Here is a 15821-nt window from a genome sequence, read left to right on the forward strand (position 1 = left end):
TCCATTTACCCTATGTTAGATAAAAAATAGTGACGTGCTCTGGATGACGTGTCAAGTCGTATTGTTCTTCCACCGAGATGGACACGTAGGCGAGCCGATAGGTCGAGGATGCAACGCATACCATCTCAAGGTGAAGATGTTATTAGACGTAGATGTAACCGATGGGGTGGTGTTGGACATTATAGGCGGAGATATACGAATCCATTGTCTTATACTTCTAAGTAGGAAATTTTAATTTAATGTTATGGTTTAATATCTTTTGATAATTACTTCATATATTGGATATTATATTTTCTACTCGACGGTAATGATTTATTTATGTTGTGATAATGGTGTAGTACGTATTTAGCAATTTTTTTTTTTAAGAATTTAATCCCAAATTAAAAGAGACATTCTGGAGTTGATTTTGAATCTTTAGTTTACATCTCATTTTATGAAATGTCCAAATGATTTTGAAAAGAAAAATAAATATATATCATTTTTTATTTTCTTTTATTTGGTTATTGATTTTAAAAGTCAATACATTTTTTGTTAAATCCATCTTCATCTTATATAATATTTATCTCCACTCTCAATTTTTTTACCCCAATATTAATTTAAATAATCTATTAGAAATTGATTTTTCGAGTGTAAGAAATTAGTTTCTAACAAAAGTAAATATTTTCCGACAATTTCCAACAGGAGGAAAATGATTCCCGCTTGGAGGAAAAATTTTCCGACAGGCGAAAAATTATCTAGAAGCTTGAATTGACTTGCATATAAGGGGTTTGTGGAAAATGGAATTCTAATAAACATGCCACATTTTGTAGACGGTTAATTAGATATCATTACATCAAAATCCATAATTATCTTCGTTAAATGAACATCAAAATCCATCATTATCTCTACATTTAAAATGCTAATATACGAAAAAAGATGCATTTATAAACATAATGAAAGTAACAAAAACAAAGAAGTAAAAATGATATTATGTTGTTCATGAATCAACCACCTAACTCATATACTTAGTTCTTTGTTGTAAAACCTCATGAGCATACTCCTTTCTGAAATAGCAGTGAAATAGTGTCTGATATTAATTGATTGCAAAGTTGTTACTAATTCAAACAAAAACTCAGAAGAGGACCAATTATGTAATACTTATACAATACTAAATCCAGTAACACGGGTTATGAGCCTAGATAAACATCACCACACAAAATTAAAAATAAAAAGCCAGAGAACCAAGGAAAATTTTGTATAGAATAATACTGATTCAACTAAATATTTTACTAATTCTCAGAATTCTGGATGAAAACAAAACACTCTAAATTCTATCATTGAAAATGCACAATGTCCTATAAAAAGAATAAAAAAAGGTCCCAATACAGTGGTATAATAAATTAAAAGTAAATTCTAAACAACAGCACGAAAAGGGAAATAAAACAAAAGAGAAGGTTATAAATACGAACAAGAACCAAAGTAACATAACAGTGAAAGAGAAGAAGCAGAGAAAGATAAAGCTTCAGGATACCTTAAAACATAAAATTTCTCAAATAAGAGAACATATTACATATATATATATAAGACAACCACAAGGAACTTTTTTGCACAGCTGCAACCAATAAATACAATTTCCCAAACAATTGTTCACTAGAAGAAAAACTAGAATATGAAAACACCCAGTTTGGTCTTTTAATTTTTTTTCTACCACTCTTCCAGAAAATGCATCAAAATGGTGGAGAGGAAAGAAAAAGACTATACATAAAACTTTGAATGAAGAAAGCTTCCCAGATGATGCTACCATGCTTTGTTTACTTCTTTCAATCTTCATTGACCAAAACAGCCAAACAAAACAACAACAAAAATTCCTCAACCCAAGCTGAATTTTTTATTATGTTAACAAACAAAATAGCCAAAAAAATATAAAAATAAAAAAAAAACCCAAATTCTCATTTCTGCAGCTTTCTCGGGAAACAAACAAACATAGAAACATGAGATGGGAAAAGAAAAAAAAATTATAAGTACATGAAACAGAGAAACCCCAAAAAAAAAAAAAAAATCCAAACCTTTATAAGAACCTAGTAAGTAAAAAGACCCTTTTTTTTCTGTGTTATCTTCTTCTTTTTTTTTTTTTTTTTTTTTTTGGCAGAGCTAAATCCAAGCTCTTGGAGCACATAGTCCCAATCGAAAACCCATCTTCTTCAAAACCAAAACCCCAATGAATCCCATAATTCTTGCAGAAGAATTGAATGGGAACACACTAGCTTAAAAATGACTTGCGATGAGCCTTAGCCTAACTGTGTTTTGAAAAGGAAAGGGAAAGGGAAAGTCAAGAAAAAAACCAAAAACAAGAAAAACAAACCAGCTGCGTATTGGTAAAGAAAAAAGAAAAAAAAAAAGATAATGAAGGGTATTTTGGTCCGGATGTGTTAAAAGTTGGCTAGTTTTTTTTTTTTTTTTTAATTTTGCTATTTTTCAAGTTTGAATATATGGAGTGGCTATTTTTCAAAAAAATTCTATTTCTAATGGGCAAGACCACTATTTCAAGATAATGACCTTAATAACATTAAATAAATAAAAATAAATAAATAAATAAAAAACAAATGTTAGTATAATTTTCTTTAATTTTTTGCCACAATTATTTTTATTTTAACTTAAATAAAGACACAACCTATCTATTTTATTATTATTATTATTATTATTATTGATATTGTTTTTAACTTTTAATATAAATGAAATATTAAAAACAAAGAAAGTATTTTTGTAATTAATAAAAATGAAAAACATTTATGTAAAACCGAAAAAAGAGAAAGTTGTTGGTGTAATTTTTCTTTTAAGCAAAAATAAATGAATGAATCTGTTTAAACATTTTTAATATTTTGAGTTGAAAGTGAAATAAGTGGATCTCCTCCCAGCCGAGCCCCTCTTTCCTCTGTCAACGAGATGTGGTGAATAGGCATATTTTTTATTTTTTTGAGAACCATGAAAACATATTTTTATTGTTTTTAAAATTTTATTGTTTTTTTATTTATTTTTTGAAAATAATTTTTAAAAATTGATAGTCAAATAATAAAGTTTTGTTTTGAGAATATTTTTTTATTTTCAAAACAGGTGGCCAAACAGTTAGATTTTTATTTTCTAACAGGATTAAACAATTTAGATAACAATCAATTTTATTTATTTATATTTTTCTAAATTAGACAAATGTCAAATTATCTTCTTTTTTTTTTGGGCGAAATATGTCAAATAAATTTTACGTTTGCAATGGTTAAAAGATAAAAAATATAAACACTATCTAAAAATCTATGATAAATGTAAAGTGATCAAATTTTTTTATCAAAATTTTAGTAACCAATTATATAGTAGTTTTTTAACAGTGTTAAATTGATTTAAATCAATTTAACACTGTTAAAAAACTACTATATAATTGGTTACTAAAATTTTGATAAAAAATTTAATATATATAGCATTGCTCAAAAATCTATTAACATATTTATCTAGAAATTATGTGCTACTACTCGGTTGATTTCCATTTAATAATATTTATACATATGTAAATTATCTTAATTTGTCAACGAATGCATTATAATAAAATGTCATTTCTTAATGAGCATCTTAGTACTCGGTATCTGAAAATCAATTAAGATATTTATCTAGAAATTATGTGTCACTACTTGGTTGATTTTCATTTAATAATATCTATACATATTTAAATTATATTAATTTGTCAACAAATACATTATAATAAAATGTCATTTCTCAATAGTAAAAAGGAATAGGGAAAAAAATAAAAGAAATAATTTTTTCTTTAATCTATTTTTTTTAATGGTCGGTTATACAAGCAAATATGGAAGAAAAAAGAAATTCTTAGCAATTTTTTTTCTCCTGCTCCTTGTTTGGTTGTTACATAAATACAAGGGAAAAATTTATTGACTTTCATTTTATCGATACCCTCCGTTACTTTTCAACAATTTTTCTTTTTCTTTTTTTTTTTACTCTCTTTTCAACCTTTTTTTTTTCCTTTGTCTTTTTTTGATAATTAATGATATATAAGGTTGTTTGTTTCGTGATGATTTTGCAGAATTTCATCTACTTTTGTTTTATGTATTGTATTGATATTGAGAATGGATAAATTGGTTGAAAATAGAAATGTCATCTAATAAAAAATATAGATAAGTTATAAGAAAGTATGAAAAATAAATAAATAAATGAACAAATAAAAGGAGAGAGAAGGAAAAGCGAGGGACGAGAAAGAGAGATATGAGAGAGAGACAGTGGAAATTTGGAGAACGAGAAATCCAGCCTCAATATTTTCTTTAGGATCCCGTTTGGAAAGTATCAAAGTTGAGAAGAAAATTGATTCTCGAAATTTAATTTTCTGATAATTAATTTTTCTTTTGATTTGTTTGGTGAGTAATAGAAAAATTGGGATATATATATGTAATTAAATTTAATATTGTATAATAAATTAAGGACAAATATATATATTTTAAAAAAAATTTAAAATTATTTTCTCTGAGATTCTTAAAATAACATCTATATGGATGGGAACATGATACCTATATGGGTGGAAACAACCTTATTATATATTTTTCTACATTGGTGGGAATCTAATTTTTTGAACCCATATTTTTTCACCTTACAATAAACATCTAAATAAAAAAAATTTATTACTTTTCCAAATAAATTAGATTCCTATTAAGTTTAACTTTATCCAAATATACCTTCGAATCCTCCTTTTTGGCACTAAAATTTGAGGAAGAAAATTAGAAAAAGTTAAAACGCCTTTTTTCTTTGTAATGTTTTTCCTGCGTTTTCCTTGGTGTTAATATTATTATTATCTTGTTTTTCCAATCAAATACCAAATCTAAAAGTTCTTTCCATTTTCTCTTTCCCCTTAAAATATGAGTTCCAAACATACCATAAAAGAATTTACCACACAAAACAACAAAATGATTATCGATATCTTTCATTACCTCAAAAAAGCAAAACAGATATGTCACTTTCACATCCAAAATCAAAATCATAGCTTCATTTTCCAATACGCAAAATATTATTCTCAATAGCTTGATGACAAAAGCTCACGCAACAAGGTATCGAGATGGAACCCACACATCTCTTGGCAAAAAGAAGGGGAAAAAAAAAAAAGAAAAAAGAAAAAAATTGAACCTAAACATGGACAAAAGATTACAAGAAGCACAAGTTGCTATTTGAGAGATAATTTAATAATTTAATATATGTTCCTGGACTTATTTTAGTATTAAAAGGAAGAAAATATAAAAGTTTAAAATAATAAAATAGAGTGACAGAGTATATATATATATATATTCATGAATGCTTAAAAATGAAAACAATATTATATTTATAGACTTGATCTAATAAAAAAAATACATCTTCATGTTTAGAATATAGGTGAAAATCCTCCTCTTTTAAGTTATAAAAAATTTTAAAAAAGAAGCTTAAATTGCCACAAAAATTCTTTTTTTTTTTTTTTCCCGACTCTCCGCTACAAGTTATTTACTTATTATTATTATTATTATTATTTACTTTTTTTTACTTCTGCCAAAGTAATATATATATATATATATATATATCCATAAAAACTAAATAAAAATCACAATTAGCATCTCCAAGTATTTATGTGAATTCACAATTATTTTTATAACATCTATTTATTTTAAATCTGTGCTTTTTCAACTTATTTTTTCCACAGTGTCTATTTCAAAAATTTTCCACTTTTTTTTTCTCTTTTTTTTTTTTTTCAATTTATATATATATATATATATATATATTTTCTGGAAATATTTTTCCTTTCAATTGCTAGAAATAGGAACTTAAATAAAGATATAATCAAATCTTTGTTTTCTTAACGTAATATTCAAAAAAAAAAAAAAATGCGTCAACATAAAAAGTTAAAAAATTGAATGTATTACATTTGTTTGAAAAGAAAAAGTATATAATTTTATAGGAGAATATGCAAAGGGTAAATTGATTGAGAAGCAGATTGGATCCGATCAACATAAAAAGTTAAAAAATTGAATGTATTGTATTTGTTTAGAAGAAAAATTATATAATTTTATAGAAGAATATGCAAAGGGTAAATTGATTGAGAAGCAGATTGGAGCCAATGATAGGGTTGTTCGTGTGGTGCAAGTGTTTTAATATTTCTATAAATATTATAAAGTAGATATAAATTACAAATATATATATATATATATATATTTATATATATGCATATGAAATAAATAATAAATATTATATTATAAATATTATAAAGATATTCAAAGAATATTTTTTTTTTACAAATGTAGCTAAATATGTCATCAATTAGTAACTTATGGTAATGTTTCAAACTCAACCATCAAAATATAATAATTTTGCATACTATACCAACTAGTGTGGATGGATATGAGGCACTGACAAATTATCTGGTGTCTAATCTCATATGGCTTAGATGTGAATCAAAGGGATGATTTATAATAATAGTCACTCTTATTACGTCGAAAATTTTTCATAATAGATAGCTTAAGAGCTCAAAAAAAACTCTAAAGTTAAATATGCTCAGGCAAGAGTAGTCAAAAAATGGATAACCTTCTAAGAAACTCTAAATAAAAAACTTCAACAGAATATAGTAACTAAATTGGGAACAATATCGACAAATAATGGTAGGTCCACCAGTGGAGATGGAGTATTACAAATGGTATTAGAGCCTGCACTCAGTCGAAAATGTGCCAGTGAAAATGCTAGGCCCTAGGGGATAAATTATGACTACTAGTGTGGACAAATGCATTGGTAGCCTACCTGATTTTCAATCTCATATTGTCCGAGTGTAAATTAAAAGATAATTCAAATATAATGATAATCATCTTTATAATCTCAATGCTTGTTCAGAACGATTGGCTTTAGGGTTAAGCGTACTCAAGCACAAATAGTCTAAAAATGAATGATCTCTTAGGAAGTTATGAACAAAAAATCTAATATCGAGTGTGATAGCTAAATTGCTAATAATATCGGTAGAGAATAGCAAATCTACCAGTAAAAACTAGTTATAATAGAGTCAATCAATATCATATAATAATCATTAATATTTTAATAATTATTTATTATATTTCACATCTCAAAATAATGATGAAGAAAATACCAATAATTTGTCAACCAATATTGTATAATAATTATCAATATTTTTAAATGTTTTTTATCATATTTTTCATCTCAAAATAAAAATGAAAAAAAATCAATATTGTATAATAATTATCAATATTTTATGATTTATAATAATTGTTTTATATAAATTAATAAATAAATATTTTTATCAAATATATATTTTTTTACATATTTTTTATTCATAATAATATATTTATAACTATTAACACTTATTAATATATTATTGATTAAAAAATATATAAAATACATTTAATATTTTTGTAATTTTTATAATTAATTAATTAAATGAGTTAAATTTACAATTTCAATAGAAAATTTCATCAATTTTTTTTATATAAAATTTTATCTATATTTAATAATTTCTATATTTTTATAAATATTTTTATATGTTAAATTTTCAAATACTTTATAGATATAGATTTTTTTAATTTTAGTGTTGTGATGATCTATAATATTTCATCTATTTTTATTTGTTTATTTAGCTTGAGAAATGGATATATTAGTTGAAAATAGATAAGTTATCTGATAAAGAAAAAAAAAAAAAAACAGATAAGTTGTAGGAAATTACTAAAAAAAATAAAAAATAAACAAAGGAGAAGTGAGGGACGTGATCGGAGAAAGCGGAAAAAAGAGCTCGAGCCTGAATATCTTTTCCACGGAATTCTCCTTTTCGGCACCAAAAATTAAAATCCATTTCTTCTTTATCTTTTTCTTTATGACTTTTGTGTGGTAATTTTCTTTTTTTTCTTTTTTTTTTTCAACCTATATATCAGATCTGGACAAGGTTGGAGATCAGGGAAGTAAAAATCGGCGAGACAGTGGAAATGTCGACGACAGTTTCCGTTGTCGACGCTGTCCGACACCGACCCGGGGGGGGGGGGGGGGGGGGGGGGAGGGGGGGAAGAAGTTTCTTGCACGCGTGTCGTCGATCTGTCGCCGGAATCGATGGAAGTCGACGGAATCGTCCATTGTCGGTGAAGATGTCGGGTTTTGGGTGGATAAGGTGGAAAGATCAGGCCGGTTGTCGACGGAAAAATGTGGAAATTTTTGGATACATCGGTCGGACTGGTTCATACTTCATACCTTTACAGTTTTACTAATCGAAGATAATTATATTTACATATGAAATGAGATGAGAATAATGATTGGGAATGAAGAATTCATTCGGTTCGGGGGGGAATAAAGGGAAATTGATGCAGCAAACAAAGAATCAATCCAATTAACCAAACAGCAGAAGAAAAATACAGAAAAAATAAAGAAAATAATGATTGGGAATGAAGAATTCATTCGGTTCGGGGGGAATAAAGGGAAATTGATGCAGCAAACAAAGAATCAATCCAATTTAGCAAACAGCAGAAGAAAAATACAGAAAAAATAAAGAAAATAATGATTGGGAATGAAGAATTCATTTGGTTCGGGGGCAATGAGGGAAAATTGATGCAACAAACAAAGAATCAATCCAATTTTCCAAACAGCATAAGAAAAATACAGAAAAAATAAAGAAAACTAAAAAGTTAGAAGAGCAGAGCAGAGAGAAAGAGAAATACCCAGGGCTCCAACGACGCCACTCCCATATCTCCTCCCCTTCACTCACGCAGTCAATGGTTTATGAAGCCTGGTGCTACTTCTTCAATTCCACCACCGTTCAGCTAATTTTTTCTCTTTTTGTTTATGATATTTCCTTCTTGAATACCATTAACCATCTGTCAATTTGCTAGCAAGGCAAATAAATTTTTTTTTTTTTTTTAACTCCATGTGTTATGAGTCTTGGGTGTGTGTGTTTGTGTGTGTGTTTGCTGTGTGTTTGGTCGGCCGGGAGAAGAAGTTTGAAGAGATGGCCGGTCGAGAAGAGAGAAGAGGGGAAAGAGAGGGCCGGCCGGAGGGGGGGAAGAGATGGGGGTTTCACAGAGAGAAAAGACGAGAAGAGAAGAGAAGAGAGAGGCCGAAATTGGGAAATTGGGTTTTTTTTTTTTTTGGTTGTTATTGGCTTAAAAAAAAATTGAATGAGAGGGTGAGAGCCGAAATTGAAGAAATAAAACATGAATGAATGTGCCGAAATGATTGATTGTTTGATTTTTTTTTTTTTTCAAAATATTAATCAAGTATGATACCGAAAGTATAGGAAAAAAATTTAAAATGAAAAAAATAATAAGTTTACTGTGAATTCACATGCTCTGAGCCTCTGAGCCTTTGACTGAAAAAGTAAAAGTGACAGAAAAAAAAAATCATCAAACAATTGCAAAAACAAATAATACAATGAGAGAATTGCGGAAAGAAATAATAAAATAAAGTTATTATAGGCAAGTTGGTGCTGTCGTTTTTGTTTTTTTTTTAAAGTACATTCACGAGACAATTATAATTTTGAAGAGGTAAGGAAATGAATGTAGTATAAAAATGCGTGTATAGCACCTCAGGTCCTCAGCCATATTTTGATGTTTTGAATCCGTTTGTTTCACTTTCAGCATAAATCATAGAGAGAGTAAACATAAAGCTTCAGAAAAATGAAATTGAGTGCACGCGAAGTTTCCACTGAAGTAATTAGTTTTTAATCTTCTTTTCTTTCTTTATTCAACATTTATATTCATAAAAGGAAGAACTTTTGGAAGATCCACGTTAGAAAAAAAATCTCAATTCACAATTTCTAGATCCTCGAAAGTAAGCATTTCAATAATAAATATTGTTAAAATTGTGTTTATTATTTAACAATTTCTAATTATTATTGTTATTATTCTTATTAATATTCTTATTATTTATATTATTATTAATATTGTTATTATTATTATAATTAATATTATTATTATTGTTATTTTTTTCTAATTTATTATTGTTATTATATTTATTATCGTTATTAGTATTAATTTTGTTATTATTATTATTATTAGTATTGTTATTATGGTTATTATTCTTCTTCTTATTATTGTTATTATTATTATTATTATGTTGTCATTATTTATATTATTATTAATATTGTTACTATTTATATTATTATTATTGTTATTATTATCATGATTGTTATGAATATTGTTATTATTGTTGATGTTATTATTGTTATTAATGTGGTCATTATTATTTCTATTATTTCTATTATTATTAATGTTGTTATTATTGTTGTTTATTATTATTATCAATATTATTATTATTGTTATTTTTCTTCTAATTATTATTCTTATTATATTTATTATCGTTATTAGTATTAATGTTGTTATTATTGTTATTAATATTGTTATTATGGTTATTATTATTCTTCTTACTATTGTTATTATTATTATTATCATGTTGTCATTATTTATATTATTATTAATATTGTTATTATTATCATGATTATTATTATTGTTGTTTATTATTATTATTAATATTATTATTATTGTTATTTTTCTTCTAGTTATAATTCTTATTATATTTATTATCGTTATTAGTATTAATGTTGTTATTATTGTTATTAGGGTTATTATTCTTCTTCTTACTATTGTTATTATTATTATTATCATGTTGTCATTATTTATATTATTATTAATATTGTTATTATTATCATGATTATTATTAATGTTGTTATTATTGTTGATGTTATTATTTTTATTAATGTGGTTATTATTATTTGTATTATTAATATTATTATTATTGTTTATTATTATTATTATTATTATTATTATTATTATTGTAATTCTTCTTCTAATTATTATTGTTATTATAATTGTTATCGTTATTATTATTAATGTTGTTATTATTATTGTTTATTAATATTGTTATTATGGTTATTATTCTTCTTCTTGCTATTGTTATTATTATTATTATTATGTTGTCATTATTTATATTATTATTAATATTGTTATTATTATCATGATTATTATTAATGTTGTTATTATTGTTGATGTTATTATTTTTATTAATGTGGTTATTATTATTTCTATTATTAATATTATTATTAATGTTGTTATTATTAATATTATTATTATTGTTATTTTTCTTCTAATTATTATTCTTATTATATTTATTATCGTTATTAGTATTAATGTTGCTATTATTGTTATTAATATTGTTATTATGGTTATTATTCTTCTTCTTCTTATTGTTATTATTATTATTATTATCAAGTTGTTATTATTTATATTATTATTAATATTGTTATTATTATCATGATTATTATTAATGTTGTTATTATTGTTGATGTTATTATTTTTATTAATGTAGTTATTATTATTTCTATTATTAATATTATTATTAATGTTGTTATTATTGTTGTTTATTATTATTATTAATATTATTGTTATTGTTATTTTTCTTCTAATTATTATTGTTATTATATTTATTATCGTTATTAGTATTAATGTTGTTATTATTGTTATTAATATTGTTATTATGGTTATTATTGTTCTTCTTATTATTGTTATTATTTATATTATTATTAATATTGTTATTATTATCATGATTGTTATTAATGTTGTTATTATTGTTGATGTTATTATTTTTATTAATGTAGTTATTATTATTTCTATTATTAATATTATTATTAATGTTGTTATTATTGTTGTTTATTATTATTATTATTATTGTAATTCTTCTTCTAATTATTATTATTATTATACTTGTTATCGTTATTATTATTAATGTTGTTATTATTATTGTTTATTAATATTTTTATTATTGTTATTCTTATTATTATTGAAATTATTATTACTTTTATTATTTTTTTACTTGTTATTATTATTATTATTTTTCTTATTCTTATTGTTGTTCTTAATATTATTATTAACTTAATAATTATGTATGATTATTAAAAGGAAAAATGGAAAGTAGTAGCGGAAAAGCAGATCCAGCTTAGTCACATTGTATTCCAATTGAAGATAACAAGTATGATACAATTTGCAAATATTGTAACCATAAAATGCAAAGTGGTGGAATAACAAGATTAAAGTATCATTTAGCACATTCTGATCCAAAAAGTAATGTCAAAAAGTGCCCCAATGTACCTCCAGAAGTGAAGAGTGAGATTTACCGTTATTTGAGGAAGAAAGAACATGCAAAATTGAAAAAAAAAGACAATGGAGGAAGGCATTCGTAATGAATTACAGGGTAACTTAACTCCGTCTCGGAGTAATTATGATGATGGTGACGATGATGATGATGATAATGATGATATATGTATATATCCAGCAGATATGCATGCTGATGAAAGAGACTTATATAAAACTGCAGTGCGTGCATCTAAGCAATATAGATGGGAAGAAGAACAAGGAAGGAACTTTGTTAACCCTAGAGGTCAAGGATCAGGATCTTCTCGAGAGGGTGGTAGTCAACCATGTGCTCAATTTCGTTGTGCAACAAGTGTGAGGGAGCCAATTCGTAGACAACAATCTCAACAATTTTCTCCAGTTGCACTTGCACCTTCGTTGTATAAGTCATCCGGTGCAAAACAAAAAAAATATAAAAAACGTGTTGACAAAAAGTGGTATGAAAAACACATTGGGAAGACTAGTAGCAAAGTTCTTTATTTATGATAATGTCCCACCTGCAAAGACAAAATCGCACCATTTCAAAAACATGATCGTTGGTGCTCAACAATCAGGTATGCGAGTTCAAATTCCATCTCCATATGAAATTAAGGAAAAATATCTAGACGTGGAATATAAAGAGATGTAACAGCATATTGAAAAGTTTAAAGAAAGCTGGAAGACATGTGGTTGTACAATTATGTGCGATGGATGGACAGGACCAACTAAGCTGTCCATATTGAATTTTATGGTCTATTGCAAAGGGTCATCAGTGTTTCTTAAGTCAGTTGATGCCTCAGATAAAATAAAAAACTATAAGTATATATACAAACTTTTGGAGAATGTTATCAATGAAGTGAGTAAGAACAATATTGTGCAGGTAGTCACGGATAACGGTTCTGCATTCGTAAAGGCTGGTAAAAAATTGATGACACAGTACAACTTGTATTGGACACCATGTGCTGCGCATTGTATTGATCTTATATTTGAGGATATTGGAAAGCATGAAAGTATTGCAAGGATCATTCAGCGTGCAAGAATGATAACCAATTATATTTATAATCATAATTGGTTACTTTCTTTAATGCGAGATATATGCAAAGGAGACATCGTTCGACCAGGAGCAACAAGGTTTGCAACAAACTATATTGCTTTAAATAGTCTCCTTAAAAAGAAAGCTTCTCTAAAACAAGTCTTTACAAGCGATGCATGGGCTGAGCATCAATTGAGTTGAACAAAAGCAGGTAAAGAAGTGGAGAAACTTATCCTTGATAATCATTTTTGGGATTCTGTTACTCACGTTGTTAATTTGTATGGGCCATTATATAATATTTTGCGAATTGTTGATGCTGAGTTCATACCTACGATGCTAATATTGTATGATTGTTTTCAAAAAATGAGATATACAATCAATAACCAAAGAGGAATTCAGTGGGTGATGGGCATCATAAATGCTCGATGGGACAATATACTTTCTCATCCTTTCCATATGGCTGGTAATTTTATGTCAATTACTTATTATTAATTAATATTTTGTCTTATAATTTATATATTAGATTTAATTTTTATTATTATTTTGTAGTATACTTTCTGAATCCACGGTTCCAGTATAAAGAAGGAATTGGCACTGATTCAGATCTTGTACAAGCTGTTCATGATGTCTTTGCAGCATTATATCCAAATTCGGATCGTATATCTTAATTTGGAAATGAAGTAAGATTTTGTTTATTATTATTTTTTAACTAACATACTAATAACATTTTTTATAATTTTTTTCATTTTTACATATAGATAATATGCTTTAGAGATGTACGAAAAGGGTTTGGTGATTGTGCAGCAATTGCCGCCCGGGCAGAAATGATACCTGGTATGTGCATTTCAATTACTTGTTATAAAAAAATGTGCTTAATATCAAAAATTTTATTAATAATTAAAATTTTTTTAAAATTTAATATATTTTGATTTATAATGTTGAAATATACAGCTGAATGGTGGACAATGTATGGTAATAGCACTCCAACACTCAAAAAATTGGCATGTGTATTTTGTCACAAACTGTATCATCATCCGCATGCAAGCGTAATCGGAGCACCTTCGCTTTAATACACACAAAACAACGAAATAGACTCGCATATGAAAAACTTTAGAAATTGGTTTTTTGCTACTATAATATGAAATTGCGGATACGTGATATGGAATTAACAAATCAACCGCAATTAGATTCTGATTATTTGGATCTTCTTGAAATTGGAGCTGACCTTGGTGAAGATGAAGATAATCCTATTATCCAATGGGTTAAGAATTCACACTTAGATGATGATGAAGGCAATCCAGATCCTCGAGTCGCAATGCATGCTTCACAATTAGGGATAAATGTTGAGAATGTTATTGCTGAAGAAGTTATGAGCAGTGATAGTGGAGGAAATTATTCGTTTGAAGTAGTGACAAGGCCTTCAACTAGACGATTTAGTCCTCGTGTAGAAACATTTGGTGGTGGTTATTCTCAACGAAATGAATATGAGGATGAAGATGGTGATGATGATGTTGTTGATCTTGATGATGATGATGATGATGACGACGACGACGACGACGATGACGGTGGCGGTGGTGGTGGTGGTGGCAATAGAGGAGGAGGATATAATATAGGTGGAGGTGGGAGTGGAACATACTATCGAGAACCAAGCCAACAACCATTAAGCCCATTTACTGGTGAAGATCAATATACACATGCAACACAGGATTTTGATCATAGAGCTCGAACAGCAGGCACTGGTTCAAGAAGGCATTATGGCAATTCGATGATGAATCAACATGATGAAGTTTATCTTTCTAACTCTTTGGATGCAATGAGTTTAAATACACAAGTTAATTCTCAATTTGGAAATTCTGAGATTCCAATTGTGTATCCGATTGGTCAAATGAGCTCACATAATCCTCACAGAGATTACGATGTTGATATCTTCAATCATCCCATGTCTCAAAATGAATGTTACACTCCTCATTGGATAAATCCACACTATCCTCCATTTGGATAATTGGTTGGAATTGATAGAGAAAGATATACTTGGCACATCTACAATTATATGGAAAATTTCTCTAATATGATGAGTTGGAATGCCTATTGTTATGCACGTGAAACATCAAGATATGATCATCAATTTGAAGAACCAAGGAATTCTTTTTGGTATTAATAATGTATTAGGGATTATATTTGAGAATTTCTTCTATCTTACTATTATCTATTATCTGTTAAATTTTCTATATTTTGGTGTGAATTAACTTTATATTTTATTCACTTATAAATAATTTGTTATATTTATAGAATATTTAATGATTATTGTATTCTAATTATTGTATTCTTATATAATTTTATTATATTAATTATCTCATATATAAAAAATTATATTCTAAATTAAAAATTTACAGTTTCCGTAACTTTACCGATATTTTTATCGATATCGACATTTCTATCGATATTTCCGTAAAATCATACCCTCGACATTTCCATCGACATCGATATTTTCTTCACTGAGTGTAAGTACATTTTCTTCTACCTTTTTATTATAAGACATTTTTCTTTTAGAATTTATGTTGGTTTTTAAAAAATAAAAAAATCAGTATTTATATCCATTAGTGTTAAGTAATATTTTTATTTTGCTAAATTAAGATTCACTTTTAATGGTTATTACA

The 15821-nt window shown here is 26.6% G+C and overlaps 1 long non-coding RNA gene across 1 annotated transcript; it reads right to left on the minus strand.

The window, feature by feature from the left end:
• Positions 1-692: 692 nt before the first annotated feature.
• On the minus strand, positions 693-2448 carry LOC125419568 (uncharacterized). The gene is made up of 2 exons (XR_007238460.2): positions 2046-2448; positions 693-1043 (listed from the first exon to the last, which is right to left on the minus strand). It is a non-coding gene; the product is annotated as an uncharacterized LOC125419568 (long non-coding RNA).
• Between the last annotated feature and the right edge of the window lie 13373 nt (positions 2449-15821).

Source organism: Ziziphus jujuba, chromosome 1, assembly GCF_031755915.1.
Source record: "Ziziphus jujuba cultivar Dongzao chromosome 1, ASM3175591v1".
Classification (NCBI taxonomy): Eukaryota; Viridiplantae; Streptophyta; class Magnoliopsida; order Rosales; family Rhamnaceae; genus Ziziphus; species Ziziphus jujuba.